At 39.4% G+C, this 23186-nt stretch overlaps 1 protein-coding gene across 1 annotated transcript in view; it reads right to left on the bottom strand.

Annotated features, from left to right (window-relative positions):
• AK5 (adenylate kinase 5) overlaps positions 1-23186 on the bottom strand; it is a 236845-nt gene that overhangs the window by 87922 nt on the left and 125737 nt on the right. The gene's annotated exons all lie outside the window — the stretch shown is intronic.

Here is a 23186-nt window from a genome sequence, read left to right as displayed (position 1 = left end):
TAAATATTAACTTCCTGCTTTGGTAAATCTATTTGAAATCTCTTTGGAAAACATAAAGCCAACCAGATAGCTATGGTCTGGTTTATAGAATTTAAATATACGTCAGTTGAATGCAATCATTCTCAGAGTAAATAACAGCTGATGAAAATCAAAATGATTAAAAATCTCTAGAAATAAAGCTAGTGAGATATGTGATGAAGAAGTAATCATGTCTTCTTTTCTGCTGTTGGTTCATTACAAAAGCAAATATAAATAAACAAGAGAATGCTAAGCGCTAGGAGTAGCATTGTCCAAGAAAGGGTACGATTAAAGTAGGAATTGAGGAGAGGGGAATGGGCCAATACTGCCTTTCCCAGCCAGGAGAGTGCAAATATTCCAGCAAAAAGGTTGGTAGTTTGTGAATTGAGGGGACCTGACCCCACTCCTACACCAACAGTCCCAGGAAACACCAAGACCAATAGTGGGTTTGGAAGGTGGATGTCTGGGATCTCAACTGCCCCTGTGGTCCAGCTGGTCACAGTAGCATGCCTGCTGTGAGTGCAGCAGTCCACTTTTGAGTGGATAAACACAGGCTTGAACAATAAGCCATCTCACGTGGACCATAAAGAGCTGAAAACCAAAGACTCTTCCTCAAACTTTCTGGACCAGATAAGTCTTCTCAGACTCTACTAAGAACCTGAAGGAGAGGAAGAAGGGGCTTCTCATACCATGACTGAGAATGAAACTTCCATTACCTACAAGGACAGGGCCTGATTTAGAAAAATACAGAAATGTTACATGGAGGCAGTCTACAGTCCTTACCTAACTACTGTACCACTGTTTCTAAAAACATTTCTAATTTAGCGTTGATATGTATACTTCAAGTACAGCATAACGGTGCTTATACAGTTTTTTACTGATAGAATTGCACAAAGTGACAGAATTGCATAAATCCAATTACTTTGGGTATATAATTATTTCATTTAAATATTTAAAAGAGTCAGTTTGGTGAGAGCAGTTTGGAAATGTGTAGTAAAGTTGAAGATGTACAAATCCATTGAAAGATTAGCTGGCCAACTGGTTCCATTTTACTTGTGATGCCCAGAGGGCTGTGCTGATTTCCCATCTTTCCATTCACCCCAGCAGAGATTTGGAAGAGGAAGAGATTTAGGAAAGACAAGGGCCAGTCTCTTTACACTTTCTCCCCTGTTATTTGTTATAGAGAAACTCCTACACAATTGAATAAGGAAGTGCCAGGATGTTCACTGCACCAATTTACAGAATTAAACATTGGAAACAACCTAAATGCCCATTGTCAGAAGAATGGATAACTAAATTGTGTTATAGTCTTACATTGGAATGCTATGTTGCAGTAAAAATGAATGAAGCAGAGTTACGTTATCAGCATACATGGAGGAGGATATGTACAGCATGGAACAATTTATAAGGGTCAGAAACATGAAAAAAAAAACCCTACATTGCTTGAAAATACACAATCTATTTTACATAAAATAAATCTTTATTGAATACCTGCCCTGTGCCAGATGGAGTTTTAAGTGCTGGTGATATGGCAGTGAATAAAGCAAAGTGCCTGCTTTCCTGGAACGTAGATTCTAGTGACATAGCTGCACACAGAGTAGAAATATAAAGACAGATGTGGGATTGATAAAGACTGAATTCAGAATAGTAGACACCTCTGGAAAGGGCCAGGGGAAGTGATTGTGGCAGGGCACAGAAGCCTTCAATTTTTTGCAATATTTTATTTCTTAAGCTGGAAAGTGGGTAAATGGTGTTTGCTATATCATTCTCTATATCTTTTAGTCTGTCTTATATATCTTATAAAAATCAATTTAGTTTTGTTTCCTACTTCTGCTTCTACAAATTTCTTTCATTCCTTTATAAACACGTTTTCCTCCATAGATAATAGGAAGGTCAAATGAAACATAAGAAGATTAATGGAGATGTTCTGGGAACTAACTTTAAGTATTTAAGAAAGCCTATGTGTTTGGAAATGACACAAACTCTTGGACATTTTGAATAATATTGTTTCTAGAGAAAGAAGAAGGTCATGAAAACACCAGCACAGAGCCGGGCCCAAAGAAACTAAGCAACTGCTTGTGAAATTAAGGACTGATTGTGGACTTAACTTGTTTGCAAGGAAAAGCCTGGGAGGGGTTCTGCTACACGTCCTAGAGACTTAATCTAGCCTGGCCACGAGGGTGACTGACATATTGGAGGACTGGCCTCTTGATCAACGGACTGCAGATATTTTAGTATTTAATGTACACTCTGCATCCTGAGTCATGTGGGACTAAATCTGACCCAGTTTGACAGCTCTTATTTCAAACAATTTAGATAAACAGCCTTATCTAAAAATTCTTCCTCCTTAGAATTCTTTTGTCCCATCAATAATCCTTGCTTTATTATTGAAGTGTATCTAGTTAAAAAGAAGTGGAAATATTGCAATACTACCCTTAATACACTTTGGCCCAATAATCCCAGTATTAGTAATCTCTCCTAGAATAATGATCAGAGATTTGGGCAAAGTTGATGTGTAATGATATGCCAGGGCAGCAATGTTTATAGCAATGAAAAGATGAAAAATAAGTGCCCTGCAGTGGGAGAATGACGAAAATAAATATAGTACTCTTAGTACTATATTTATAGTATAGTAGAATAGTAGAATTATATTTTATACTGTCATTAAAAATGTGTTTACAAAAGTGATTCAATGACATGGGAAAGTCTATATTATTAAATGAAAAATTTGATTATAACTTGATTAAATATCTATCTAGTAATCAATGAAATGCTCCAAAATATTAATGTTAATTTTCTTTTTATACTCATTGTAATTTTCCAAACTTCCCCTGGCATGTAGTTTTGATTTTATAAATAAGAAAAAAGTTGTTAAACTAAAAAAAAAAAAAAAAAAAACAACAAGGAAATGGAAGCATATGATGTACTGAAAGAGAAGCAATCTTGACATTTTGACAGACTTGACATTTTTTACAATCTTAGACATTTGTTTACAGGGCTTGCTCATTTTATATAAGCCTGTGAAGAGATTAACTCCTATGATTGCAAATACTAGGATAAAATATAAGCTAGTTTTTGTGTGTGCGTGTGTGAAGAGAGGTTTTCTGGGGATCATTATTATAGATACTGGGGCAGCAGCATGACTTACTGGAAAGAGATGAACTTGGAGTGAAGACATTACTAGTTGTGTGACCTTGGGGATAAATGATACTTTCCTTCCAGGGTTGTGGTTAAGATGAAGCCAGATCATGAGAGCCCTGGGCACAGGATAGGCACTTAATAAAAGCTGCTGACTCTGAATTTTCTTCAAGGTTATGAACATACAGTAAAAAACTGCAAGTTTTCGGTTGTGTTCTCTGCCAGTTTCCTCTAGACAAGATTAATTAAAAAGCAAAGTGGTTTTAAAAGGAGTGTTGTTGCATTTACTGTTTAGAACCAAGCGTGTTCTTCATGAGTCAGCAAGCTTCTAAATCAAAGACAAGACAAGCAGGGCTTCCTTGGTGGCACAGTGGTTAAGAGTCTGCCTGCCAATGCAGGGGACACAGGTTCGAGCCCGGATCTGGGAAGATCCCACATGTCTCAGAGCAACGAGGCCCGTGCACCACAACTACCGAGCCTGCGCTCTAGAGCCCGCGAGCCACAACTATTGAAGTCCGCGCACCTGGAGCCTGAGCACCGCAACGAAGAGTAGCCACCACTCACCACAACTAGAGAAAGACCGTGCGCAGCAACGAAGACCCAATGCAGCCAAAAAAAAAAAAAAAAAAAAAATGACAAGACAAGCAAACAGAAGCCCCATCCCTAGCGCTACATGGTGTGCCTCCAAAGTCTATCCCTTCTGTTCTTCTCTGGGCCCATTCCCACTCCTGACCTCGTGGGGAGTTCTAGCAAAATCATCCAAGGGTAAATGAGCTCCAACTGTCTTTGATTCCTCCTCACCCCAACACCCCGTCTTCCTTTGGATCTTGGAACTGAACAAGGTTTCTTGGTTTTCCAAAGTCCCCTTCAAGGGCTATCCTGAAGTGGAACCATAGTGTGGTGGTTAAAACTTAGTCTCAGTGATGTCAGACTGCCTGGTTTTGAATCCTTGACATGTTACTTAACCTTTCTGGGTCTTAGCTCTACATCTGTAAAACGGGAATTAAAAAAATAAAAAGCCTCACAAGATTGTGGCCAGATTTAATGCATGTAATGTGCTCTGAATAGTGCCTGAAACATAGAAAGCACTCAGGAAATTTTAGCTATTATTATGATTACTTTTCTTGCAGGTTCTTACTCTAAAAATCCCTCATAAATGCAAGGCTAGAGAGCAACGTCCTCAGTGAGGAGGTGGTGGAGGCTAGGAGCACAGGTTCTGGCACTGGAGAGGATGGAGAGGGTGCAGTGTGGTACAGCTCTGCCTCTCTCCTGCTGTGTGATCTGGGAAAAGTTGCTCAGTATCTCTAAGTCTCAAGTGAAACTTGGGGCTGCAGGTAGGGTTGTTAAGATAACTGAACACTACTTACCATTGTGCCTGATTCTCCGTAGATACCTGATACATTTTAGCAATTATTATTGTTCTAAGTGTATGGTATGTATTATCTCATTTAGTCTTCACAAAACCCCCGTTTTGCAAGTGAGGAAACTTTGGCATTGAGAAGTTCAAGGTCACATGGGTAGTAACTGGCAGAACCAGAACTTAAATCCAGACGGTCTAACACCCCAACCCATGGTTTTAACCACAGTACACCCCTGCACAACACCAGCTCTGCTTAATGATAAGGAATTCATTTGTGCTTCAGGGTCAATGGCCAACAATTACTTAATATGTTTCTACTCCTCCTAATAGGGTTACCTTTTAAAAGAAAACTCCTATGATTTTTGATATTTCATGATACAATAATTTTTACTGGTCTGAATTTAAGCCTGAAAAGGATTGTACAATTAAAAATGTTATAAGATGATAGAAATTTTATTCAGCTGCAGTTAGTTACATTTGGTTAAATGATATAAGCTAATGATGAAAAACAGAGAGGCCTTCTAGTGACACAGTATCACCCCCCTTTAGATTCCACAGAGATAGGATTTTAGGTACTGAAGCAGGCTAGTGGGGGTGATATTTAGATATTTCTGGGATAATGATGGTGGGAGTTGATGTTACACACACACACACACACACACACACACACACACACACTTTGGCCCTTTCTTAAACAAACAGACTCAGAGATGGGAGGGACCTTAGGAGGCATATAATTTTTCCACCCAGTTCAAAAATCACTTTTTGTAAAAATCCCTGAAGAATGGCTACCTAGAATTTGTTTGAATACCTTCAGTGAGGTATCCAGCTGGATAACACTAGTTAGAAAACTCCTTCCTACGTTGATCTGAATTCCACCTTTGTAATTAGCAGCTCTAGGACCTGATTCTCTCTTACATAGTAATATAGAAGTCTAGTTCCCTCTTCTAAAATAATATAGTCCCTTACAGATGACCGAACTTCTTCAATGAACAGTTAATTGTTGAGCGTGAGTCAGGTGCTGGGCAAGGCACTGGAAACAGAGTTGTGGACCAGACCACAAGCCCCGCCCACCATGGCGTGGGCAGGCCATACTCTCAGGAAAACGTACTTCTCCACTTAGATATTTCCAGATCCTTCAACCACTTCTCTTCTGATAGTTTTTAGATCCCTTAACATCCTGCTACCCTCTTTTGAAAACATGTAAATTTAAAAAAAAGTCACCATTGCATGTAGATTTGTTTTAATCCCTGTTCTCTGTTTATAGAATATCAGGCTTCTTCCTTGTACATCCCTTTGAGATTCTTCTTTATTCTGTTTGTGAAGAAAATATTTCTGAATTGCCTTCCTATACTTTCTCAAGCATTATTCAAAGAATTGAGGAATTATAGTGAAGTAGACATTGTCCGGGTCCCTAGGTATAATCTCCTGGGAGAGAAAGACATGTATACAAATGACCATAACACATGTGATGAGTGCTATGACAGAAATAGGTATAAGTGCTGGTAAAAGTAAGGCAAGTCTGCTGAAATCTTTCAGGATGGGACTGGAATCCCAAGTAAGTTTTCACTGTTTTATTATTTTCTTCCTCTCTGTGCTTTTACTTAATGTATTTTGAAGGGAGGGGTCCTTCCAAAATCCTGAATGGTAAAACTGTTGTTCTATAGTATTTTCTATCTACATTCAAAAGAGGATATGAGAAACTTACAGTAAACCATCATCACGTTAAGACTTTATGTTTCTGTAACTACACGTATACTGCTGTACATCTGTTAGAATGCCTTGAAAGAGAAATCAGCTCTTTAATCTTCACATTATTTTCTTCATTCTACAGATTTGGAAACTGAGGCTCAGGGAAGTAAGTGGATACGTCAACATCACGAAGCCACTAAGGTAGAACCAGAACTCAAACCCGTCCAGACCTCTAAGCCTGGGGGCCTTTATTTGCCTAGCTGCAACCACCATTCCTGATAAAACCATGGATTTGACACAAAAGTTCCTGAAACCCCATAGAAAAAGACAGATAATTCATCAGTTGGTGGACAATGGTAACCTTGCTCCTTGGCAACCGACTACGAGGAGCAAAGGGCACCCTCCCCACATCCCTTTCTTGCCACTCACATTTAAGTCTGTATGAGCCTGTGTTTGCTTTTAGATTGGGTTTTCAGGCTTTTGTGCACTCTCCCCACCCTTACTTCTGTAAATACATAATAAGCCCAGAAGGTTATCTGGTTTCCCATTAACAACAGTTTCCTGTCTTTTAAGGCTCCAAGGCACATCACATCACGGGTCACACATGAGTTCTATTTCCTTTCCTTTATTATGCAGGGATGCTATTATGTTATCACAAATATTTTCATTTTGCTTTCAAAATGACAGGGCATTCAAGGTTATTCCGGTTAATAAGATGTCACAGGAATGAAATTAATTATAAAACCTGTCTGACAAGAATAATAAGGTTTTTGAAAAGAGAAAAACAAGCAGTCTCTACTGATCAGTCCTTCATATGTTTTTACCCCTGGAGTATATCCTATTGCTTTGAAATAAGGAATTCTATCAGTTCTTATTTCCTTCTGCAAAGATTTCTCCTCTAGCCCTGTGATGGGTCACACCAGACCTGCATTGTGATGAGGCATTCACTTTTATGTCTCAGAGTTTGGAAATATACTGAACTTCTGGCTCAAAATTGGTAACCTAAGTGACAATGTTGCCGTTTAATGTTTAATATCTATACTGAAAATCCGAAGGATACCCCTGACTTTTCAGTGAAGAATGGTGAAAATACATCCTTATAAAATTTATGAGGTTTGAAAATGGGACTTGTCTTTCTTCTTACAGAATCAATTAGCTGCAAACGGCCCGTGGCCCATGGAGACAGTCAGGAAGGGCTGGCTGCCTGAAAGTGCAGCAGATACTTTTGTTTTAATGTTTGGGGAAAGCTAGACTTACATCTTTCTGACCTTGGCCCTTCTCCCTCTCCTAAGTCCCTGCTTTCATGCTTCCGAGAGGCCACCAATAGTTTTCATACCAAGTACAGGTACTTCTTACAGAGCTGAGAGGTAAACCTGGCCATTCCAGCTTCCCAGCTTCAGTCAGTCCTTGTAGAACTTGCCGGAAAAACCTGACTTATCCATTAGAATAGGACTCAGGGTGTCAGCTACAACTCGATAAATCTCCAAATTCTGATCGGTGCTGTATTGCTGAAATATACTGCTTTGGGAATGGCAGTATTTTAAATCAGCTTTACACATACAACCTAACACAGGTTTTGGCTTAGTGTAATATTTCTTGATTTAGAAGCTGAATATCTCTACGGAAATTCTTTTGAAATACACACGTGTGCAAACACACGTTAAAGTCTGTTATCTGCTCTGACCGGGGAATGTGGCATTATGATTTTATTCAGTCAGTCTATTTTGATCCTGGCACTGTCCCTGTCACAGTGTAGTAGACACAAAAGGAGTACACGATAGCATCCTCCTTCTCAAGAAGGAAAGAAAGAAGAGGAAATATTTACTGGATGGTCGACTGTGTCAGGTGCTTTTATGTGGGTCATCTCTTTTAATGCAAATAGCCTGAGGGTATTATGTCTGTATTTTCAGATGAAGAAACTCAGGCTTGAAGAGGTTAAGTAACTTGCAACCCATAAGTCTGGCACTGAATTTGAACTAGGTCTGTCTGGCTCCACAGTAATGCTCTTTCTCCTAATGGATGCATGAAGGAGACAATCAAGGAGTAATATGAGTCAGTGTGTAATGAAATACAAAATTACATATAATCAAGTGTTAAGACTTATGGTATGAACTTTAAGTGCTTTGGGCGTTCAGTGGGACAGGCAAGAAATGCATGTCTTCTCTAATTATTAAAGAAGGTCTCAAGGAAGAAGAAGCAGGGTTTGAAATGATCCTTGTAGGATTGCTAGGATCAAATATTCGTTTTAATAAAGAGCCGGTTCATATTTGTGACATAGAGTTATATTTTTAAAGAAGTCAAATGTACTTCTAGGTCTTCTGGGCTTTGCTCCCTAACTGTGGTCTGTCCACTTCCCTTCCTGTCCTTGGTGCACCATCCCTTACACTGCTGATGCTCTGCCCTGTTAGCGTATTCGGTAAAATTCCATTACTGAGTGAAGCATACTATGGACAATCTCTGTGCCCCTTGGGAGTTCCTCCTCCCTCTTTAGTATCTTTAGTCCTAGAAGAGTGTCTGGCATCTCTGGGACACCCAACTAACATTTGCTAAAAAAATGGAAAAAAATGAAAAGGATCGATTGGTCAAAAACCAATTTTCAGGACTAATGTCAAATGGGCTCTCATACTCTATATTCGACTCCAATCCTGTTAGGTTTCCTTAGTTCATTCTTTGCTGGATTCCACAACATTTCAATCCTCCACTTGCTTCAAATCTTGCACTCTTAACAGATGGTTTTGCCTCATCAGCATCCCACTATTAAACATACAAACCCACACTCCCATCCGATCAATGTTCCTTCTGTTACAATGCGCGTGTGGTCCCTCTTCTGTTCTTAGGCCTGTCTCTCCACCTGTGCTTGAAAACCCTGTGCTTTAGTTCCTCCTGCATTCAGAGGAAACTGCCTCTCTGCTGTCTATTATCCTTCTCATGAATGAGTGGATTTTCCTATGAGTTTTTAAACATGTTCAAGTGTCTTCTATTACAAACAAACAAGACAGCCTCCCCCAGCAGCTCTTTGGAAGGTCAACAATTTCGTTTCTATATACAGTGGTCATTTTCCATTCTTCCTTTTTCTAATCTTTGAATCAACACTTGACACTCTCTGCCTCTTGAAATACAGTTTTCTTTGGCTTTTAGAATACCACATTCTGCTGACTTTCCCCCTATCTTTCTAACAGCTTCTTTCACATCTTTTTTGCTGCCTTGTCTTCCTCTACCCAGCCTTTATAGTTCCTCAGTACTCAGCTTTAGACCCCCTTCTGTCTCTTCTCAATTCTGCTCTCTTTCTTTAAGTATCTCATCTCCACTCAGTTTCAAGCTCTACCTATATTCAGAAGCTTACAAATTTATATGTCCAGCCCAGATCTTTCTCTAAGCACCAGACCTGTGTACTTAACTCTTCACTTGAATTCTGTACTTGGGTGCATTAAAGCACTTTGTACTCAGCATGTCTAAGATGATACTCATGCTCTTTCCTTATGGAGCTGGTGTCTTCTTAGTGTTCTTGCTCAGTGAATGTCACTACCATCCACCCAGCTGTACAAGATAAAAACCCAGGAACCATCTTCAACAGCTTACTCCCTCTTGGCTCTCATTTCCATTCCAACACAAGGTCCCGTTGATCTTACCTCACAGGTACCTCTCAAATTCATCCCTTCCTGTCCATCTCCTCCACTACTCCACTCCAAGTTACCATTCATGATCTCTTGCCTAGACTGCTGCAGCCTCTCCCTGGACTTCCCAGATCCATTCTCGCCTTCCTCCAAGTGTTCTTCATATTGCAGCCAGAACAATCTTTTTATTAAAATTTAGACACAAATATAATGTTAACACACCCTCCTCTACCTGAAACAAGAGAAAACAACTCTTCAGTACTCCCCACTGCCCCACTCTCCAGGCTCATCTCACACCCCTTACCCCTTTACTCTGCAACCAGTCACACTGGCCTCATTCCAGATGCTGTGCCTATTCCTGCTTATACAGGCTATTTCCTCCTTCTCAACATCCCCTGTGCCCCCCATCCTTTCCTGTTCTTTCACTTTCTCACACATACCTGGTTACCTCTTACTCATCTTTCAGATCTCAACTGAAGCATCTCTTGTCTTAGAAAAGCCTCTCCTCACCTCACTGATCACCTGAGCACATCTATGCACTGCACTATGTACTTCTTTTATTTTTTTAATTTTTATTTTACATTAGAGTTTAGTTGATTAACAATGTTGTGTTAATTTCAGGTGTACAGCAAAGTGATTCAGTTATACATATACGTGTATCTATTCTTTTTCAAATTCTTTTCCCATTTAGGTTTTTACAGAATATTGAGCAGAGTGCCCTGTGCTCTACAGTAGGTCCTTATTGGTTATCTATTTTAAATACAGCAGTGTGTACATATCAATCCCAAACTCCCAATCTATCCTTCTCCTCCTCCTGGTAACCATAAGTTTGTTCTCTAAGTCTGTGAGTCTCTTTCTGTTTTGTAAATACATTCATTTGAGTCACTTTTTAAGGTTCTACATATAAGTGATATCATATGATATTTGTCTTTCTCTTTCTGACTTACTTCACTTAGTATGATAATCTCCAGGTCCATCCATGTTGCTGCAAATGGCATTATTTTATTCTTTTTAATGTCTGAGTAATAGTCCATTGTATATATGTACCACATCTTCTTTATCCATTCATCTGTTGATAGACATTTAGGTTGTTTCCATGTCTTGGCTATTGTAAACAGCACTGCAATGAACATTGGGGTGCATGTCTCCTTTTGAACCATGGTTTTCTCTGGATATATGCCCAGGAGTGGGATTGCTGGGTCATATGGGTAGTTCTATTTTTAGTTTTGAAGGAACCCCCATACTGTTCTCCAGAGTGGCTGTACCAATTTATATTCCTATCAACAGCATAGGAGGGTTCCCTTTTCTCCACACCCTCTCCAGCATTTACTGTTTGTAGATTTTTTGATGATGGCCATTCTGACTGGTGTGAGGTGATATCTCATTGCAGTTTTGATTTGCATTTCTCTAATAATTATCAATGTTAAGCATTTTAATATGCCTCTTGGCCATCTGTATGTCTTCTTTGGAGAAACGTCTATTTAGGTCTTCTGCCTATTTTTTAATTAGGCTGTTTGCTTTTTTGATATTGAGCCACGTGAGCTGTTTGTAAACTTGGAGATTAATCCCTTGTCAGTTGCATTGTTTGCAAATATTTTCTCCAATGCTGTGGGTTGTCTTTTTGTTTTGTTTATGGTTTCCTTTGCTGTTCAAAAGCTTTTGAGCTTCATGAGGTCCCATTTGTTTATTTTTGGTTTTATTTCCATTACTCTAGGAGATGGATCAAAAAAGATATTGCTGCAATTTATGTCAAAGAGTGTTCTATGTTTTCCTCTAAGATTTTTATAGTAACTGGTCTTGCATTTAGGTCTTTAATCCATTTTGAGTTTATTTTTGTGTATGGTGTTAAAAAATGTTCTAATTTTATTTTTTAACATGTAGCTGTCCAGTTTTCACAGCACTATTTATTGAACAGAATGTCTTTTCACCATTGTATAGTCTTGCCTCCTTTGCTGTAGATTAATTGACCATAGGTGTGTGTTTTTTTCTGGGCTTTCTATCCTGTTTCATTGATCTATATTTCTGTTTTTGTGCCATACCATATTATTTTGATAACAGTAGCTTTGTAGTATAGTCTGAAGTCAGGGAGCCTGATTCCTCCATCTCTGTTTTTCTTTCTCAAGATTGCTTGGCTATTTGGGGTCTTTTTTTTTTTTAACATCTTTATTGGAGTATAATTGCTTTACAATTGTGTGTTAGTTTCTGCTGTAACACAAAGTGACTCAGTTATATGTATACATATATCCCCATATTCCCCCCCTCTTGCATCTCTCTCCCACCTTCCCTATCCCACCCCTCTAGGTGGTTATTCAGGGTCTTTTTTGTCTCCATACATATTTTAAGACTTTTTGTTCTAGTTCTGTGAAAAATGCCATTGGTAATTTGATAGGGATTGCATTGAATCTGTAGATTGCCTTGGATTGTGTAGTCATTTTGACAATATCAATTCTTCCAATCCAAAAACATGGTATATCTTTCCATCTGTTTGTGTCATCTTTGATTTCTTTCATCAGCATGTTATAGTTTTTGGAGTAAATGTCTTTTGCCTCCTTAGGTTTATTCTTAGGTATTTTATTCTTTTTGATGTGATGGTAAATGGGATTGTTTCTTTAATTTTTCTTTCCCATCTTTCATTGTTAGTGTATAGAAATGCAAAAGATTTCTGTGTATTAATTTTGTATCCTGAAACTTGACTAAATTCATTGATGAGCTCTAGTAGTTTTCTGGTAGCATCTTTAAGATTTTCTATGTATCATGTCATCTGCAAACAGTGACAGTTTTACCTCTTTGTTTCCAATTTGGATTCCCTTTATTTCTTTTTCTTCTCTGATTGCCATGGCTAGGAGCTCCAAAACTATGCTGAATAAAAATGGCAAGAGTGGACATCCTTGTCCTGTTCCTGATCTTAGGGGAAATGCTTTCAGCTTTTCACTGTTGAGAATGATGTTAGCTGTAGATTTGTCATATATGGCCTTTATTATGTTGAGGTATGTTCCCTCTATGCTCACTTTCTAGAGAGTTTTTATCATAAATCAGTGTTGAATTTTGTCAAAAGCTTTTTCTGCATCTATTGAGATGATCATATAGTTTTTATTCTTCAATTTGTTGATGTGGTGTATCATACTGATTGATTTGTGGATATTGAAAAATCCTTGCATCCCTGGGATAAATCCCACTTGGTCATACACACTGCACTATGTACTTCTTCTCCCAAACACTTAATTCAGTTTTAATATTATATTTATGTGATTATTCTACTATTATCTATTTCTACCATAAAAGCCATGATAGTAGGAACCGTGTCTTCTTTTGCTCACCATATATTTTCAGTAGCTCATATAAGAGTCTGGCACATCAGATATTCTCTACTTTAGTTGAATGAATACATAAATTAATAAAGTTGAAGTCATGGGCATGGCTGAAGCAACTGTAAAAGAAGAGGGACCCTCCCACTCCTGACAGAGCCCATTAAGGCATCTATCTGGATGGGTTTTAAACAGAATGAGTATATAACAGTGTCAGACATATTCTTCCTTCCTTGAAAGCTGGCATTAAACAAACAAACAATAAAAAGGAACTTGGTGAACACAATATTTTAAAGGCAGGGCAGAGTGAGAAAAACCATGCTGGGGGTGGGGAGGAGACAAAGAAATAATGGCCATAGAGGTGGCATAAGCCAAGGGAGCCAAGAGTTCTGAGAAAGCAGAAGTGCCATCAAGCATCTGGATCCCCAGACATTGTAAGAAACAGGATATGTTCTCCTGACTTGACATTAATTAGATGACTCCTAATTGTCTCTTAGGGGAATAGGTAGGCAGAATTTGTTTTATAGGACAGAATGGAAGGTGAGGACGTAGGAGCAGGGCAGCTGACATCCCTTTCACCAAATATGGTGTTGAAGGAAAGGGGAGAGGAAAGACAGTATCCTACTTGGCCTTTCTACGACACTTGGCACTGTTGATGGCTACCTCTTTCTTCAAAGTGGGGATGGTGGCTTGTTAGATAGAGAAAAAAGATACTCTGAAGATGAGAACTTTAGAAAGATAAAGCAGTATCAGATAATGGCGCAAGGTCCTGGGGCAAATGGAAAGAATGGGATCAAGGACTTGGGCAGATGCTGCATCTAGAAACTCTGTTGTTAGGAGCATATACATTATGAATTGTTATGTCTTCCTGGAGTATTGACCGCCCCCCCCTTTATCATTATGTACTGCCCTTCTTTATCCCTGATAACTTTCCTTGCTCTGAAGTTTTGCACTGTCTGAAATTAATATAGCTATTCCTGCTTTCTTTTTTGCTTTTCTTTTTTTTTTTTTTGGCCGTACGCGGGCTTCTCACTGTTGTGGCCTCTCTCGTTGCGGAGCACAGGCTCTGGACGCGCAGGCTCAGCGGCCATGGCTCACGGAGCGGCTTGGAATCCTCCCAGACCAGGACACGAACCCGTGTCCCCTGCATCGGCAGGCGGACTCTCAACCACTGCACCACCAGGGAAGCCCCCTGCTTTCTTTTAATTAGTGTTAACCTGACATATCTTTCTCCATTCCTTTACATTTATCTATATGTGTCTTTATATTTAAGATAGGTATCTTGTAGACAGCATGTGGTTGGATCTTGTATTTTGATCTACTTTGAAAAACTCTGTCTTTGAAGTATTTAGATCACTGATATTTAAATTGTTTGTTGATATAGTTGGATTATCATCTAGCATATTTGTTACTATTTTCTATTTATTGCCCATGTTCTTTGTTTTTATTTTTGTCTTCCAAACTTTTTCTGCATTGGTGGCTTTAACTGAACATTTTATATCATTCCATTTTCTCTCCTTTCTTAGCATATCGATTATATTTCTTTCTAAACCTTTTTTTTAAAAGGGTGGTTGCCCTAGAATTTGCAATATACATTTAAACTAATCCAAATCCACTTTCAAATAAGTGGACAGTACAAGTACCTTGTAATAACAAAATATTCCTAATTCCTCCCTTCCATCCCTTGCTGTCATTCATTTCATTCATACATAAACACACATAATCAAATATATTGTTGCTATTATTTTGAGCACACTATTATTGGTTAGATCAATTAAGAATAAGAAAAATAAGTTTTTATTTTACCTTCACTTATTCATTCTCTCATACTCTTACTTTCTTCACGTAGATCCAAATTTCTGACCTATATCATTTTCCTTCTCTCTAAAGAACTTCTTTTAGCATTTCTTGCAAGGCAGGTCTACTGGTAACAAATTGGCTCAGTTTTTGTTTCTCTGAGATAGTCTATTTCTCTTTCACTTCTGAAGGATAATTTCACAGGATACTAAAGTCTAGGGTTTTTTCCTTCAACACTTTAAATATTTCACTCCACTCTCTTCTTGCTTGTATGGTTTCTGAGGAGAAGTCAGATGTTTTTCTTATCTTTGCTTCTCTGTAGGTAAGATATATTTTTCCTCTTGCTTCTTTCAAGATTTTTTTCTTTGTCTTTGATTTTCTGCAGTTTGAATATGATTATGGGTAGATGTACTTTTTGTTTGTTTTTATATTTAACCTGCTTGGTGTTCTCTGAGCTTCCTGAATCTGTGGTTTGGGGCCTGACATTAATTTGGGGAAATTCCCATCATTATTGCCTCAAATATTTCTTCTGTTTCTTTCTCTCTTTCTTTTCTTTCCAGGATTCCCATTATATGTTGATATATTGTTGATATATAATGTTGATATATTACACCTTTTGCAATTGTCTCACAGCTTTTGAATATTCTGGGGTTTTTTTTCAGTCTTTTTTCTCTTGACTTTCAGTTTTGGAATTTTCTCTTGTCTTATCCTCAATCTTAGAGATATTTTTCCTCATCCATGTCCAGTGTATTATTGAGCCCAACAGAGACATTCTCCATTTCTGTTACAGTGATTCTCATCTCTAACATTTCTTTTTGATTCTTAGGATTTTCATCTCTCTGATTACATTAGCCCTATGTTTTTGCATGTTGTCTACTTTTTCAATTTAAGCCCTTAGCATATTAATCATAGTTTTAAAGAACTCCTATTCTGATAAGTCCAGTATTCCTGACTTATCTGAAGACTCTTGTTCTAATGCTTGTTCAGTCTCTCCAAACTGTGTTTTTACCTTTAGTATGCCTTATAATTTTTTGTTGAAAGGTGTATGTGATGTACTAGGTAAAAGGAACTGCAGTAAATAAGCTTTTAGTACTGTAGTGGTAAAGTGTGAGGGGAGGAGACACGTTCTATGAAGTGTACCTAGTCCTATGATTAGGTCTCAGTCTTTTGGTAAGCCTGTGCCCCTGGACTGTGAACGTCACCACTGCTTCTCAGGTTCTCCCACCTAGATGAGACAGGATGGCTATTTCCATTCTCCTAGGTAGGTTAGGCTCTAATAAAACCCCAGTAGGTTAGTTTCTCCTGAGAGCAGGCCTTGTTAAGAACAGAATGCTCAGGTGGCTTTCAAAATGATTTTTTTTCTCCTCCGCCTGCTGGAAGCATGAGGAGACTGATATTTACTGTGAGAATCTGGTAGAGCTCCTAGTGGTAAAACCCACAAAAGTTTGGGGACCCCATGACTGGATGCCCATGGAGTTTTTATCCTCAGACTTGCCTACATTGAGTCTCCAGCAATTCATCAATTACAGTTTAGGTTTTCTTACCCTGGCCCTGGTTCTTGTGGAGGTTTTCTGCTCTGGTAAGTTGTGATTCTCTGAATCTGCCTGTTTCTCCAATTTTAGGAGCAGCAGTTTGCCTTGTGACCTCACTTCTAAGAAGAGACTTTTCAGTTTGTTCAGCTTTTTACTTGTTAGGACAGTGGTAATTTTTAAGCTCCTACATGCCAGACTGAAAACCATAAGTGCTCCATTAGGATTCACTTAACTGAAGCAATGGTGGCCTCTGTCAGCTACAGAAAGACACTGATTGCTGAAAAGTTGGGTCTGGGGGAGGAGAGAAAGGGATTCATATTTACGAAGCATTTGTTCTGTACAAGGTACCTTACACTCCCTACTTCTCCAAACAGCATGTCTAAGTGGGGTTACTGTCATCACTTTTGAGAAGAGGAAACCCAGGCTCGAAAGAGTTAGCAAGAGGTAGCAAGTTATCAAAACGTTACATATTAAGTAGAAGAACTGGAAATCATTTCACTGACTTTTTAAAAAAATGGACATTTATTGAGCACATACTGTGTGTTGGGCAGAAGAGCAGAACACAGTCCCTGCAATGCAAGAGGATATTACAACACAGGGTCTCATGGATCTCCCAAGAAGGTGACATGTAATGAGAAGGGCGTCCTCAAGGAGAAGCGTCGTTCTGATGGAGCATGGGTAGGGGTTATCCAGAATAGGGGTGATAGGGTTGCGGAAGCTTCCATATAGAGGAAAAAGACTGTTCAAAGCACAACCCACTTGGGGGGAACGGCAAATGGCTTGGTGTGGCTGGAGCATTCAGTGTGTTTTGGTGATTAGCAAGGGATGAGTTTGGGGAAGGAGGGGAGAGGGTCAGACTCTAATTTCAAAGTTCCCATGTATTATGATAAGAGGTTCTGACTTAATTCTGACATCAATGAGGAGCCATGAAGAGTTTTAAGCAGTGGAATGTGATGATTGACTTGGCTTTTCAGAAAGATGATTTTGATGGGTGAGGAGCCTGGGGAAGGGAGACTGGTTAGGAGACTGTCTCAGTGGTCCTGGGGAAGAAGGGTCAGGGTGGGAACCAGGACAGTGGCAGTGGAACTGGGGAGGGAAGGAGAGATGCCTGCACAGGAGAACTGACCAGCTGACCAGCTTCTTGATCAAACTGATGTAGGGAGGGAGAGAAAGGAAGGATACTAGGAAGATGCCCTGGTCTCTGGCTTGGGCAGCTGGGAGGATGGTGGTATCCTTCACAGAAATAGGGGAAGCAGAAGGAAGAACAGATTTTGTGGGGGAAGATGGTGAGTTCAGTTTTGCACATGTTGAGTTTGAGATGCACATGGGAAATCCAGCCAGTGCTGTTTAGCAGACAGACATAGGCGCTGGGAACCCACCAGGGAATTCTGAGTGAAGCTGAAATGCTCACATTTCCTCACTATTCCTTGTGAACAGAGCCCCAACTTTGTTGAGGTTTCCATGCCTTAGGAAAAGAGAAACTGGCTGTGGTCACGCTTCTCAAAGGAGAATATGTGCAGTGAGGATTGAAGGGTCCCTGGCCAGGAGGCTGGTGGGTACCCGCACTGAAATAAAAGACCAACAGAGCAGAGCTCAGCAAGGAAAGCAAGAAAGAGTGAGCCAAGAAGTAGGAGGAGTGCCAGAGACAGAACACAGGGTGGGGGCCAGAGCTTTGTGGCCCAGGCTGGCTTCACACTCACTAAACCTGTCTCTCTCTTCCTGGGCACCTGAGTAAGCTCTGTTTTCCATCCTTTTGCCTCTTCGCACAGAGGTAGAGCCAGTGACTAGGGATGTCAAATGATCGTGGGAGGAAGAAATGTGCAATGAAGAGCAGGTCCCCCTTCCCATGCTTTTTCCCTTCCCATCCACGATCCCTCTGGAGGTCTCTCTGGAAGGAAAACACTCAGATTTTGAGTTTTATTTGTTACCGTAGCAGAGCCTCACCTATCTTTCCTGATCCTGGCTCTGCAGTCAGACGGCTGTGTTTCAATTCTGTCTTTACCTCTTGCCAGCTGTGTGACCTTAAATAAACTGCTTAATTTCTCTGTACGTCACTTTCCTTATCAGTAAAATGGGGGTAATAATATCAATTTCACGTAATTGTCTCAGGATAAAATGAGGTAATAAATGTGAAGCACTTATAACAGTATTAAATACTATAGAAGTGTTAGAAACTAATGGAGAGGACACTGTCAAGAGATGGGGATGGTTTATAGCCTTGGTCAGCAAACTACGGCCTGCAGGTCAAATCCACTCTGCTGCCTGTTTATGCACAGCCTCTCACTTAAGAATGGGCTTTACATTTTCGAATAGTTGAAATAAATCACAGGAAAATATGTGGAATTCAAATTTCAGTGTCCATAAATAAAGTTTTACTGGAGCACAGCCATACTCCTGTTTAAGTATAGTTGTGGCTGCTTTTGCACTATAATGGCAGGCTTTGAGTAGCTGCAGCAAATCCCTTATGGTTCACAAAGCCTAAAATATTTACGACCCGGCCCTTTACAGTAAAAGTGTGGTGGATCAAAGGCGCAAAGGTCAAGAAAGATAACTAAAAAGTGTTAACTGGGGGACTACTCTGGTGGCGCAGTGGTTAAGAGTCCACCTGCCTATACTACAAAGCTACAGTAATCAAGACAATATGGTACTGGCATAAAAACAAAAACATGGATGAATGGAACAAGATAGAAAGCCCAGAGATAAACCCATGCACCTATGGTCAACTAATCTATGACAAAGGAGGCAAAGATATACAATGGAGAAAAGACAGTCTCTTCAATAAGTGGTGCTGGGAAAACTGGACAGCTACATGTAAAAGAATGAAATTAGAACACTCCCTAACACCATACACAAAAATAAACTCAAAATGGATTTGAGACCTAAATGTAAGACCAGACACTATAAAACGGTTAGAGGAAAACATAGGAAGAACACTCTTTGACATAAATCACAGCAAGATCTTTTTTGATCCACCTCCTAGAGTAATGGAAATATAAACAAAAATAAACAAATGGGACCTAATGAAACTTCAAAGCTTTTGCACAGCAAAGGAAACCATAAACAAGATGAAAAGACAACCTCAGAATGGGAGAAAATATTTGCAAATGAAGTAACTGACAAAGGATTAATCTCCAAAATATATTAACAGCTCATGCAGCTCAATATTAAAGAAACAAACAACCCAATCCAAAAATGGGCAGAAGACCTAAATAGACATTTCTCCAAAGAAGACATACAGATGGCCAAGAAGCACATGAAAAGCTGCTCAACATCGCTAATTATTAGAGAAATGCAAATCAAAACTACAATGAGGTATCACCTCACACCAGTTAGAATGGGCATCATCAGAAAATCTACAAACAACAAATGCTGGAGAGGGTGTGGAGAAAAGGGAACCCTCTTGCACTGTTGGTGGGAATGTAAATTGATACAGCCACTATGGAGAACAGTATGGAGGTTCCTTAAAAAACTAGAAATAGAATTACCAAATGACCCAGCAATCCCACTACTGGGCATATACCCAAAGAAAACCATAATTCAAAAAGACACATGCACCCCAGTGTTCATTGCAGCTCTATTTACAATAGCCAGGTCATGGAAGCAACCTAAATGCCCATCGACAGATGAATGGATAAAGAAGTTGTGGTACATATATACAATGGAATATTACTCAGCCATAAAAAGGAACAAAATTGAGTCATTTGTTGAGACATGGATGGATCTAGAGACTGTCATACAGAGTGAAGTAAGTCAGAAAGAGAAAAAGAAATATCGTATATTAATGCATGTATGTGGGACCTAGAAATATGGAACCGATTTGCAGGGCAGAAGTTGAGACACAGATGTAGAGAACAAACATATGGACACCAAGTAGGGAAAACCGCGGTGGGGTGGGGATGGTGGTGTGCTGAATTGGGCGATTGGGATTGACACATCATTGACACTGATGTGTATAAAATTGATGACTAATAAGAACCTACAGTATAAACAAACAAACAAACAAAAAACAACTAATACTAAAAAAAAAAAAAAGAGTCCGCCTGCCAGTGCAGGGGACACGGGTTCGAGCCCTGGTCTAGGAAGATCCCACATGCTGTGGAGCAACTAAGCCTGTGCGCCACAACTACTGAGCCTGTGTGTTAGAGTCTGCGAGCCACAATTACTGAAGCCCATGCGCCTAGAGCCCGTGCTCCACAACAAGAGAAGCCACCGCAGTGAGAAGCCTGTGCACTGCAGTGAAGAGTAGCCCCCGTTCGCCGCAACTAGAGAAAGCCCGTGTGCAGCAAGGAAGACCCAATGCAGCCAAAAATAAATAAATTAATTTATTTAAAATAAAAAAATGTTAACTGGAATTGGTGATAGATTACCAGTGACCTTTATAATGGCTTTATTTGGAGTGTGAAAGCATAAGCTAGATTTTGGTGTTGGGGTGATCACAGCTTGATTCCTGACTCAACTACTTATTAGCTGTTTGGTATTGGGAAGTCAATTAACCTCTATGAGCTCCAATATCCTGAGCTGTAAATTGGGGATAAACAGAGCTACCTTCTTGAGTTATTGTAAAGATTAGCAATAATGCACGTAAACCATAAAACACAGTGTCTGTCTTACAGTAAGTACTCAATACATGCAAACCCTTGCTTCATTTAATCTTTTGTCCCCCAAATTGCTGTTCCTTTATAGGTAATGCCTTTTCACTTTTAATATTTTATTTTTGTCCCTGTGTTCTCAATGTTTTACGTTATATGCCAAGTCTTTGCTCAAATCTCACCTCTTTAATGAGGCCGTCCTAGTTAATATTGACTTTCCTGTTTAATACTGTAATCTGCCCTCCCCAACCCAGCATTCCTAACCCTCCTACCGTGTTCTACTTTTTTTTCTTCTCATAACACTTAACAGTCTAGAGAATTTACTAATATATTATGTTTATTGTTTACTATCTGTCTTCCCCACCTGTATGGAAGATCCTTGCCTGTTTTATACAATTAGATATTCCAAGTGCCTAAATGGTACCTGGCACATAGTAGGTGCTCTATTAATATTTGTTGAGGAACTAAATGGAAAAAGAATAGGTGAGGATTTTCTTTCCTGCTCAGGACTGGATGTGCTCCTTCAATCTGGGGACTTGTCTTTTCTCACCTCTTTAAAGTTCTCAACCATTATCTGTTAAAATGCAGCTCTGCCCCATCCACTCCATTTTATCCTCCTGGAGCTCCTGTTAGAATATGTTGACCCAATCATTCCATCCTCAGTGTCTCCTAAGTTCTTTCTTTGACAATGATTTAGCTCTCTGTTTCATCTGAAGGAAATTTCCTCAGCTCTATCATTGTCTCTCTCTTTTTTTACCGGGGTATAGTTGTTTTACAATGTTGTGTTAGTTTCTACTGTACAGCGAAGTGGAGTTCCCTGTACTGTGCAGCAGGATCTTATTAGTTATCTCTTTTATACATATTAGTGTATATATGTCAATCCCAATCTCCCAATTCATCCCACCCCCCCACCCCATCATTGTCTCTTTTTAGCTGTGTCTAGTCTACTCTTCAACCGTTAATTGAAGTTTTATTGCAATGACAATATTTTTTTGTGCCTAGAATTTCTATTTCTGCCTCCCTATTCCTTCCTGCTTCTTCCTTTCCATTCTTTCCTGTACTTGTTTCATGGTTTCTAATCTTCCCTTTATCTCCTTGGATATTTTAAATATTCCCAGATTAAGATTTCTTTCAGGCTTTTCTGTTATCCCCAGTCCTTGGAGTGTGAACCCTTCCATTTGTTTAATCAGCTGGATTTCTTGCTACGGTTCATTCCTTGGTGCAGTCTGTAATTTTGGATGGTGAGCTCACCCTTCACAGTGGTTGTCTGGCATTTGCCCTTGCTGGGGTCTTAAGGGTTAGCAACTGAAAAGGCTCCAAAAAGGCACCCCTGAATGGCCTGTCTTTGGAGGTGAGGATGAGGGTGGCGGAGTGCAGGTGTTAAGGAAGGTGCTCTGAGTTCACTTCCCCACTGTGAAACTATTTGCATAACTGTGCGCAAATTACTCTTGGAGTCTTAATTCTCTTAATTATGAAATAAAGATAATAAGTCCTATTTCCTAGAGATGTTGTGAGGAATTAGTACGATAGTCAAGTTAACGAACTAAGCACAATGTTTAGTATGTATGAAGTGCTTAATATATGCTAAAACATATTTTAAATACTTGTCAATATCTTCTCCTTGCTTTGTGATATAAGGGAAGAAACATAATGCTTGTGAAAATAGCTTCTGAATATGTATATGAAACAGAGAGACAGCCGTTACATTTGGACACTGGTCAGATCTATCCCCTTTATTTGTTACACATATTAGCTGAAAATGGGGGAAAAACAATTCCAGGAGAACATGCTCACTTGGCTTTCAGCCACCACAGAGGAGCACTGATGAGAGGTGGAAGGAAATTTCAGACATGATGCTTTTTAAAAAATAAGGCCTAATTAGAGACTGGGATCATTTGCCAACTATTTTGGATCATTAAAATAGAGCAGGAGGAAGAGTTCTTCTTCTGAGAAAAAAATGACCCAGAAAAATCTCTTTGGTTTTATTCAAATAGAAAATATATTAATATCTTGGCTGTGTTGTCCTTGGTCATCAATCTCTTTCACAGGTTAGAAAGAGAAAAGCAGAGCCCTGAACCTGTAACCAATGCTTAGTAAATACCGTGGGCTTATTACAGGGAAGGGCTAGAGACACAGGCAAA

This window comes from Phocoena phocoena, chromosome 1, assembly GCF_963924675.1.
Source record: "Phocoena phocoena chromosome 1, mPhoPho1.1, whole genome shotgun sequence".
Classification (NCBI taxonomy): domain Eukaryota; kingdom Metazoa; phylum Chordata; class Mammalia; order Artiodactyla; family Phocoenidae; genus Phocoena; species Phocoena phocoena.
Note: the sequence above shows the minus strand (reverse complement) of the source record. Positions and strands in the feature narration are given on the sequence as shown.